Source organism: Herpailurus yagouaroundi, unplaced genomic scaffold, assembly GCF_014898765.1.
Source record: "Herpailurus yagouaroundi ecotype Mexico unplaced genomic scaffold, PumYag 139, whole genome shotgun sequence".
NCBI classification, from domain to species: Eukaryota; Metazoa; Chordata; class Mammalia; order Carnivora; family Felidae; genus Herpailurus; species Herpailurus yagouaroundi.
The window spans coordinates 52,936,972-52,947,328 of record NW_024412394.1 but is presented as its reverse complement, the minus strand read 5'-3'; the positions used below and the strand labels follow the sequence as shown (position 1 = coordinate 52,947,328).

The 10,357-nt window shown below is 38.7% G+C and overlaps 1 pseudogene; it reads left to right on the top strand.

The window, feature by feature from the left end:
• The first annotated feature begins 6,654 nt into the window (after positions 1–6,654).
• LOC121030170 (uncharacterized) lies at positions 6,655–6,769 on the top strand (annotated as a pseudogene).
• Positions 6,770–10,357: the final 3,588 nt, after the last annotated feature.

Genomic DNA, 10,357 nt, shown 5'->3' with positions numbered 1-10,357 from the left:
AGCTGTAAGATACCTCAGAAACACTTCTTCAACATTTGCTGTGTGTGTGTTTGTGTGTGTGTGTGTGTGTGTGTGTGTGTGTGTGTGAGAGAGAGAGAGAGAGAGAGAGACAGAGAGAGAGACAGAGAGAGAGAGAGAGAGAGACTGTAGAAAAGACAGAGATGGATACAGAGACAGAGACAAAGATAGGGAGAGCATGCACTTTAATACATTTTTACAGGTAATGTTGGAAGATAATTCTTCATGGGTCTCTCACATTTCTGCAAGTCTTAGGCCTTTGTTCTGGACTATTATTTCAAGGATGTTAGCATAGCAAATAGCCTCAGGAAATAGAGGTAGCTCTTTTCTCTGGAGCAAGAACAGTTGGTGGGTTGGTTGGTTAGTTGGTTGGTTGGTTGGTTGGGTTTTGGTGTTGGTGTTTTTGTTTTGTTTGGTTTTGTTTTATTGGTTGGTTGGTGGTTGGTTGGTTCATTGGATTTGTTGATTTTTGTTGTTGTCATTAATACTACTGTCCAGTACAACAAAAATATCTTTCCCTTTGGGTAAAAATCAGGCATACTTTCTACCTGGTAGAAAGGATTTGGTTTTTCTAACTCAGGTTTTCTCCTTGTATTGTAACCCAGTACATATATAGATATTACATGAACTTCTTTGTGCTCCCCTATGGGAACTGGAGCTTGAGGAACCAACGTAAATACTGATATAACAGTCATAGGAAATAATAAAGTTCTTTGTTTCTTATCCAAGAGATTGACTGCCTGATTGATCATCTTCTCTGAGCATCCGTGAAAGAGAGGTAGAATAACTTGTTAGGTGAAATCTCAAATCCCTCCATTTTTCTGAGAGATGGGATGCTGATGGAGACATGGCTTTCTCCAAGCAGAAAGATTAGGGTCTCACAGGCTTATTAATAGGGGTAGAGGAAAGTTCATGTATCATTAAGTGGGTTAAGTAGGATCTTCCACTTTATAATCTTTTAATTAAGAGGAATTGAAGAGATGGTTTCAGACCAAGCACTAGGAAGTAAGTATAAAGACAACTACTAAAATGATGCCCAGGGTGTTGCTAATTCTCTTGTAAGAGGTGAAACTGGGCCCCCACCCAGTGATCATCCTCAGGTCTTTGGCTTTGCAACAACTGGTACTAAAATTTTTCCTGGGGGTTGATGACAGAAAGTTCCACCACTTTTCATTCAAATGAGATGTGCCAAGGAAAAATAGAGGGAAATTTATGACCTCTGTGGGCAGAAATCAGGCAAAGGATTAGAGTTTTTGTTAGTTGATTTGGGAGATGAGACATGAGGAATATAATGCTTAACTTGGGGCACATACTGCCTGTTAACAAAGAATGGCCATAGATGAGTTGTCTTATGGCTTAGAGGCTTCTGTGACATAGCATGCCAACCCTAGATCTTTTCAGAGATGACAGTAATGGCCTCAGGGTTTTTTTGCAGTGGGTCCTGGCTACTTTGAGGGAGTTTCGTCCCTTTCAAGGATATTTCCTTGGGAAAGACAAACTCTTCTGAGAAACCATGGATGAGGCATTGACTAATATTGGGGTTCTTACTTCCCTGAATTAGCTTTACAGTGCTGATGGAAATGGCCCACTAACGAATGAGAATGGACCCAAGAAAATCTAGATAAATTTGTTTAGCAAGTTATGCCACCGTGAAAAACTCCCTTAGGCTTTATGTTGAAACTCTGCAAGAACTTACTAGTTGTTATTTTGATAATGTAACTGAAAATGCCCTAGATTAGAGTGAAATCTGTGAAGAAGAAGAAGAAGAAGAAGAAGAAGAAGAAGAAGAAGAGGAAGAAGTGGTGGAGGAGGAGAAGGAGGAGAAAAAGGAACAGGAGGAGAAAGAGGGAGAGGAAGAGGAAGAGGAAGGGGAGGAGGGCAGCATTACTCTGTATATTAAATACAAATGAGCCAAAGGAAATGAATTGCGCAGCTTCAACCAGAAAGCAATGTGACAATGGCAGTTGAATGAAGGGGTCCCCAAACCTAAAATATCGGGTGTCAGTAAGGATGATCTTGCTGCTCATATAGGGCTTTGGGTGGACTGAAAATATTAGAGGTTCATTTGGTTGAGCTACATGCTGTCACCACTGTTCAAATTTGAAAGCAAGTGTGCCTTGCCTTCTAATTCCTCCAGGCTCTCTGATTCTTCTCTGTTCATTACCCTGACTTAAGCCACTTTGAGAAAGATGGTTTGAATGAGTTCTAGGTGTCCTTGAAACACAAGTAGAACTAAAGGCCATGTGCACCCATCTAGGTAAGCTGGAAAATTTGGGAAAAAAAGAAACTCAAACTTATATAATTCTTTTGGAGAAAGGTGCCCAACTCACAATCCTCTCTGGTTCCATAGGTGTAGGGGTATCCAGATTCAGGCAATAAAATTTAGGCTAGGTACACACTGGGGAAGAAGAGCTAATAAATTTTTGTGGATGAGACTCTTTGGGCCAATTCAACATACTATTAGGATTTCCACTGCTGAATGTACAGTAATGTATATTAATGTTTTATACACATTTATGTATATTAATCTGTGTGCTGTGAACACTTATAAAATCCAGAGTGGATTCTCCCAATCAGGGAGTGTTACATATAGAAAATTGCTAGTGGCACGTATAAATCACTTCCCAGTGTGTCTGCCTGTCCAACTCAGAGTGGTCCAACAAAAATATATATTTAATATAAGGAGGACAAATGGAAATCACAGCTTTGGTTAAATCTTAAAGTAGCAAGAGTAGGTTCCAATTAACACAACAAACCTATGGTCAGTGAAAAATGATAACAGGAGATAAAGCTTTACTTTAGATTATTGCTAACTGGATCCAGCTGTTGCTGCTATAGTCCTATAAAGGAATCCATTGCACAGAATGATAACACTTGGTGTTTTGTGTTGAACAATGCTAGTACCTTCTTTTCTGTCCCACTGGTACCCAAGGACCAAGACCAAAGTGCCTTCATAGATACATTTGCAGTACTCATCTACGAGTACGTAAGTTCCCCCTGCCATTTGCCACCAGGAGTTGGGCCAGGATAACACTAATGCCTCTACTTTCTAACGTCTGAAGTTTTCACTAAAAAGATGAGTTGGGGGTTGGCAAGTCAGAAGCCTTTATGTCAATGGCCTTGACTGCAGTGTTATTATATTTCTACCAACAAGAGTGGCTGATAAATCCCAACATAATTCAGAGGGCTACCAGCCACGGAGTATCTTGGGCCTATGTGAGTTTATATAAAAACTCTCAAACCTCCAGCAATTAAGGAAAAACTACTGTCACTTTGCTATTCCCCAAAGAGAGATCCAATAATTTATTGAACTCTTTGGGTATTTGAAGCAAGTGGGCATTCTTCTTGGACCATTATATTGGCTAGACCACAAATAAGCATCCTTTGAATGGGGTCCAGACCAAAATGTATGCTGGAAGCTATCCAATGAGCTTTCCATGTTCTCTAAACTACTATCCTCTTGAAGCTGCAAGTGCCTCTGACTGACAGTTTTGCTGTCTGGAGTCTCTGGCAAAAGAAGGCACCCTACATTCAGAGATGTTTTTTGATATTTTGGGTTTGTTGCCTCCATGACATAGTTACCCCTTATGAAAAGCAGCAATCAGCTGCTGTAAGACTCTACTTAAAACTGCACACTGATTCCTTGAAGGCTTTGTGACTTTCCAGCCTAATATTACCATTTGGGGTAGGGTTGACTTGGATTCAATGTGTAACAATGGCTAACAAGGAAGGGTCCAATAATCCTCCCTTGTCAAATAGAAATGGTATATTCAAAAACAGTGCCTGCCTGGCCCCTATAGCATCTTTTTTTTATATGAAAAGAAAAAAAATGGTAATCATCTCTCTGAGGAAATCTTTATCCTCCTCTCCACCAATTGAAGCAAAGCTGTTGGCTTTGGGTCCTTGGATCCAACAGGATCCTTGATTCACGGAGGTTACCCTAAATGCCTAGGCCTTGTTCACTGATATTTCACCTAAACTGACACTTGATGGTATCCACTGGACTGCTACAGCTGTACAACAGCAACACCAGCTATGCATAACTGAGCATGGACATGATGGTTCAATTCAGTTAACCGATACACTCCTTGATGAAACTCATTTTATGTTTACTGCCTCTTGAGCTGCTGCCAGTAGTCTAGATTATTTATTCTGCCACCTGGTGAACTACAGACTGCCAGATTAGAGACATCTCTTTAGGACTACAAACTGTGGAAACAAACCATACTGCTTATTGAACCATCTGGGCCAATCATGGAGATGCTTACAGTGATGGGTGAAGACCTGTTCTTTGATGAGACCAAGTGGAATTGGTATGCTGCATTGTCTAGAGTGTTTCTGTTCTTGTATAGATTTACCTCCTACCAGATATGGCAACATATCCATTGCCATACATTGAGCACAAAGTCAAGGAGTATAAGTTTAATTTTTTTAATGTTTATTTTTATTTTTTGAGAGAAAAAGAGACAGAGAGGGAAAGACGGAGGAACAAAGAGAGAGCGAGTCACAGAATCTGAAGCAGGCTCCAGGCTCTGAGCTGTCAGCACAGAGCCTGATGTGGGGCTTGAACTCATGGACCATGAGATCATGACCTGAGCTGAAGTCTGAGGCTTAACCGACTGAACCACCCAGGCGTCCCAAGGACCATAAATTTATAATCTACAGTTTACCACAGCATGCCAGACATATGAATATTACCATAAGTGGATGTGTTTGTCCTGTGGTAGGAGCAGCCACAGCAAATTGGGTGTTGCACTCACCTGTTCAAAGCATATTGACTAAACCAAACTATTGAGCCCTCTCAGGGGGATCAGCAATGCCTCACAGCTCTTGACTTTTTTCAGATTATTGTTCCAAATCTGATCAGCATAGTCTGACACATGACAACGGCTCTTTAAACTAGTCTATGTCACATGTTCAGCTTTATAGACCACTTATAGACTTATACTGGTGCATCTTTTATCTAAAGGTCACATGACAATGAGCTAATAATTAAGCGATTCAATGGACTTCCTATACTACATAAGAACCACAGGCATCTTGTATTGTAGAACATTGGAATACTCTCAAAAATTGACTTAAAAAGGTTTCTGGGTATATCTCCCTCAAGTCTTCCTCATTTACACACCTTAGTATATCACTTTGCCACCAAATAAAGCTGTGCTCAGAAATGGGTCATCTCTTTTCAGTCACTGCTTCCAAAAAGGATAAAATGATTAGATAGATTGATAGATAGATAGAAATAGATTATAGCGATAGAGATAAAGAGAGATATAGAGATAGAGATGATAGAGAGATAGAGATAGAGATAGAGATAGAGAGAGAGAGAGAGAGAGAGATAGATACAGATTTTGGAACTCCACCCTGACCATTATTGAGCATGGTACTTTTTACTTTCCCCTAATATCAACTCTGGGATATCTTGGTTTGTACAACCTTTATTTAATTCTTATTCAACCACCTAGATTATCTTAGAAGAGTGGCATAGTTACATTATAAAGATAATGACCACTTGGTTGAGTACATTGCTTGTTAAGTTGCCGACAGTCACCCATACTGGCCAAAGTAAGGGAAATAACAGAGCTTTATAATTTTAATTAAATTGTTCTTAACTTTTGTACCTGTCCCTTCAAAATTAAAACTGTGACTGTCAGGAGGGGATGATTGAGAAAAGGTAAAGTTACAGCTACTGTAATGAGATACAAGTATTTCAGGCACTGGAGGAGAGCAACAAACTGTCACTTGGGCAAGATCATCTTAGTTAGACCCTTGGAAAGACGGATGGCAAAGGAACATTAATATTTCTTTTTTCCTATAGACCACTCCTAGAGCCTTCTTCAAGAAAAATCCTCTTGTGTATCTTTCCCAAGCTAATAAGCACTTAAATGTAATTGATTTCTGGGTCTGTAATTTCCTATAAGGAAGCTCTGGCCACCGTTTGATTGCCATTCATCTTAAAATTACCAAAAAGTCTATCAAAAGAGAAGGTGATAATCCTAGTCCCTATACTTCCCAGTAAAATTCTTGTAAACACCTTTAGTTATCTGTTTCATCCATATTTCCACTGCTGTAGCAGAGTGATTCTCTGGAATGGATGAAGGTTATCTGGCTGATAGTGTACATAAGACAGAGTGGAGTAACTGTCCTCAAACATTACCTACAAAAAAAATGACTAGACTGAAGTATTCAAACTGAATTGAGAAACCTGAGACCTACCAGATGGCTAGGAGGCCACACTGGGCAATGTCAACTTGTGATCTTGGATGATATAGATTCCACTTTAGGTGCTCCAATAATTATAAATGGCTCCATCCTTTTAGGGACATCAAGAGTGCTTTTGGGATTATAGGTCTTGTGTGGAAGCCAAGTATTACCTTATTTCTCTCCCATAAAATTATTATTGTCCTCTTAAGAGTAATCACAAGAGGTCTCCAAGTTAAAAAACACTCCCAGTGGGTAATGTAACCCTTAAATGACTGCATTGTATCTCCAAAATGAGCTACACTTAGTTGCTTGGGGAGCCTTCTAGAGGGGTAACTGATTTGCTACTTATACCAATGTCATAGTTTTCTCTACAATCTGAGTCATAGTAGGAAAAATTAGAATTAGAAAATTGTATTAGACAAGGTGATATAAGTGCTTGCTTCAGCAGCACATATACTAAAATTGGAATGATACAGCGAAGATTAGCATAGCCCCTGCACAAGGATGATACACAAGTTCATGAAGGAAAAAGTGACACAAAATTTCTCTTCAATATTAGTTGAGGTGATCAAAGATACCACCTCAGTCCTGGAATGTATTCAGGTTAACCTTAACTCAGTGGCCAGGCTTGTTATAGATGATATTGGCCATAAATTTTCTTCTTGCAGGGCAAGGTAGAGTCTGTGTGATCACTGATATATCCTAATATACCTGGATTAGTGCCTTGATCCAGATGGGAAGGTCAAGGTGGAAACTTAAGGAGAAATACACCTGGATTTCTAAGGTAGATCGAGATAGTTTATAAGATTTGCTCACATGATTGGGTCTGGAACACTTGATGTTAATATTGAATATTGCCTTGTCCTGCTGCTCAGAGTCCTATTGATAGTAACCTTATTAAATATAGTATGAGACAAATTTAAGAGATTTGGTCCTAACCTCTATGAGTCATTGATCAATGCACCTGACAGAGTGGTGTACTAATAGGAAACTTTTCCAGTAGTCAAAAGAGTGTTGAATCAAGGGGTAAGTATAGTTGGAAGACAATTCTCCATGGGTCCTACATGTTTACAGTTCAATACAACAAAGATATTGTTTCTCTTTAGGGCAAAGATCAGTCAGGTTTACTGACCATTATAAAAGATTCATTATTCCTATGGTTGGAATTTTACTCCTATAATACAACCACTATGTGTGAGCAGGCATTTCACGCTTTTAGCATTGCCCTGTGGGACACCAGCATAAAATGCAGATATTCTGACTACTACCATTGCTGTGAGTAATAAAATTCTTTGTGTCTTATTCAGGGGTGTCATGTCTTCTGCCATCACCCATAGAACTGTAGCAAGCTAACCTGGCACATAGGTAGGGTAAAGTTTCAGACCCTTCTAAGTTCTTGACAGCTGTATGACCAGTGCCTACTAATTATGATTTCAGTTACATTAAGAAGAGTGAATTTTAGCCTATAGATCTTGTAGCGAAAATTTTCCAAGGACACTAGACTTTAAAAGAGTTAAGTAAATAAATGAATGTGGTTATCTAGAAGGTTGTTCTGTATGTCCTGAGGGGAACTCTGGTTTCCATTAAGAGGATTTATGTTAATAATTTGGAGAAGCTTACACAAAATATGGAAAATGCCCAATGACACAAATTGTTCTTTGATGTTTGCAGATAGTTTGAAGTCTATGGATTTTTTATTTGAGGGCCCTTGCTCTAAAAGAACCTACTCCTCTGGAGTAGAGGATGAGTATGCTTCTTCTGGGCCAAGCTTCTGACATCTCCTAGGAATAATCCAAATAGGTTACAATATCTTCTCACTGAATTCTAGGAAATACAACATACTGATAATCAGAACACTAGAATGCTTGGAGAAGATCTATTGCTATATAGATGGGTATGTATATATTGGTATATTATAGATACGGAGTCATATGACTCAGATAAATTCCAAGAAATAGAAAATCCTTACCCATTTGGAGTGACTTATATAACCATCCTTCTAGCATGAGTTGTTTAGCGAAACATAGCAAAGAATGGTCAGACAAACCTTAAGGAAATGTCTTCCTATAATTCTTTATTCTTACAACAAAATGGATTGACACTTGTAATGTTAAAGTTCCCTTCATAAATTGTGAGGTAAAGATGTACTTGGGAAAAAGTATTTAAAATTTTCTTCTTTGCGGGTATTAGAAAAAGGTACTGAGAGCAGGGAAAGGTTATTAGCTTGCTATTAGTCAATCCCTGCTGAGCACAGTAGAACATAAAATAGGAATAAAGAAAGGAAGTCAGCTCTCCAATCCCAGCTGCAGGCTGATGAATCAGTTAGTGATTAATTGTTGCTACTAGTAATTGAAATAATCATATTTCAGAAAGAGGGGAAAAAAGCATTTGATCTCTAAAATGCTTTTGCCTAAAAATGTAATTGCTGCAATATTATTGGATGTCTTAAAAAGAGACATAAAATTCTTAATGTAAAACTAAAATGACCATGATTCCCAAGATTGACCTAACATCTGGCATTAGGTTTTGAAAACCCTCCTCTGACTGTCAAAACACTAGCCCTCTTATTTTCTTATATACATTTCTTTTAAGTAAAGTTTGCTTTATAGAGAAGACAGCATAATGTAGAATGCAAAACAGTAACAAACTAATACACATTGTCTTAATTCCAGTAAAGCCAGTGAGTTCACATTTACTCCCCCCAAAATGGTGCTTATATTTTTAAAGTAATGTTAATGCCTTAATCAACAGACTTTATCATGTTCCAAATTCTAAATGTGTATGGCCCTATGCCAAGGATCTGGGGAGTCACTGCCTTCAAGTAGTTTACTCCTTAATTGTGAAGATATAGCATGTACTTAAAGTGTTACCAATCAGTATGGTGCAGATGAGTGCTATAGAAAGATTTCATGAAGTTATAAATTTGCATTTGGTGAGTACTTAACAAATTCAGGCCTTCTAGAAAGTTTTTTTTTTCAAAACTAATCTCCACAATCATCCTGAGATGAAAGTATCATACCTATTATATTTTATTTTACTTTACTTTATTTTATTAAGTTTATTTACTTATTTTGAGAGAGAGAGAGAAAGAGAGAGAGAAAGAGAGAAAGCAAGGGAGAGACAAAGAGAGGAAGAGAGAGAATCCCAAGCAGGCTCCACACTGTCAGCAAGTCAGAAGTCAGAAGTCTTCCTGAGGAAATGACACCTGAATAGATAAGGAAGTTAGCCAACCAAATGGGTAACAGTGATGGGCCATGAATATCAGAGAAAACTTCATTCCCAAACACTTCATAATATGTTGTAAACGACATATCCAAAATCAAATTCACCATCCCACCTATATTGGTATCATCATAGAAAGCCCTTCTCACTACCTCTTCTTTTGTCTGTATTACCATCTACCTTTAAAAATCACTTCATGGAGCGCCTAGGTGGGATAGTCGGTTAAACCTCTCATTTAGGCTCAGGTCATGATCTCATGGTCTGTGAGCTCAAGCCCTGCATTAGGCTCTGTGCTGACAGCTCAGAGCCTGGAGCCTGCTTCAGATTCTGTCTTCCTCTCTCTCTTCCCCTCCCCCACTCATTCTCTCTCTCTCTCTCTCTCTCTCTCTCTCTCTCTCTCTCCTCTCACCTCAAAAATAAATAAACATTATTTTTTTTTAAATCAATTCAGAAGCCATCTTCTCCACAAAGACCTACGTAACCTCTTTCATCCGACCTACCATTCTCTTCTAGGTCATTACGGTCACATGCATTTTCCTTTTGTAAGAGCAACAAATAAATGATGTGGCTTTTTTTCCCTCTAGCCTAATCCTCACACCGTTAAAGTTAAAGCTCGTTTTGACCTCTGTAACCTCGTAATATTCATCTTTCAGCGAAATGGCAGTGCTTTCTTGCCTCTCGTTACACTGTGCACACCATCCTTTCTTTTATCCTTCTATTTAATCTCCCACTGGATCCCAGCTTAAGCACATCACCAAAATTTAGATTAAATCAAGAAAAAACTTTTTGACCAATGGCCGCCTAATCTGTCACTGAAAAGTAGCAACAACATAAAGCTTTTATCAACCAGAAAATGTACCGTGCTTCCTTTGGGAAGGCAAACAAGACAGCAGACACAGAAGCCTCGCTCAAA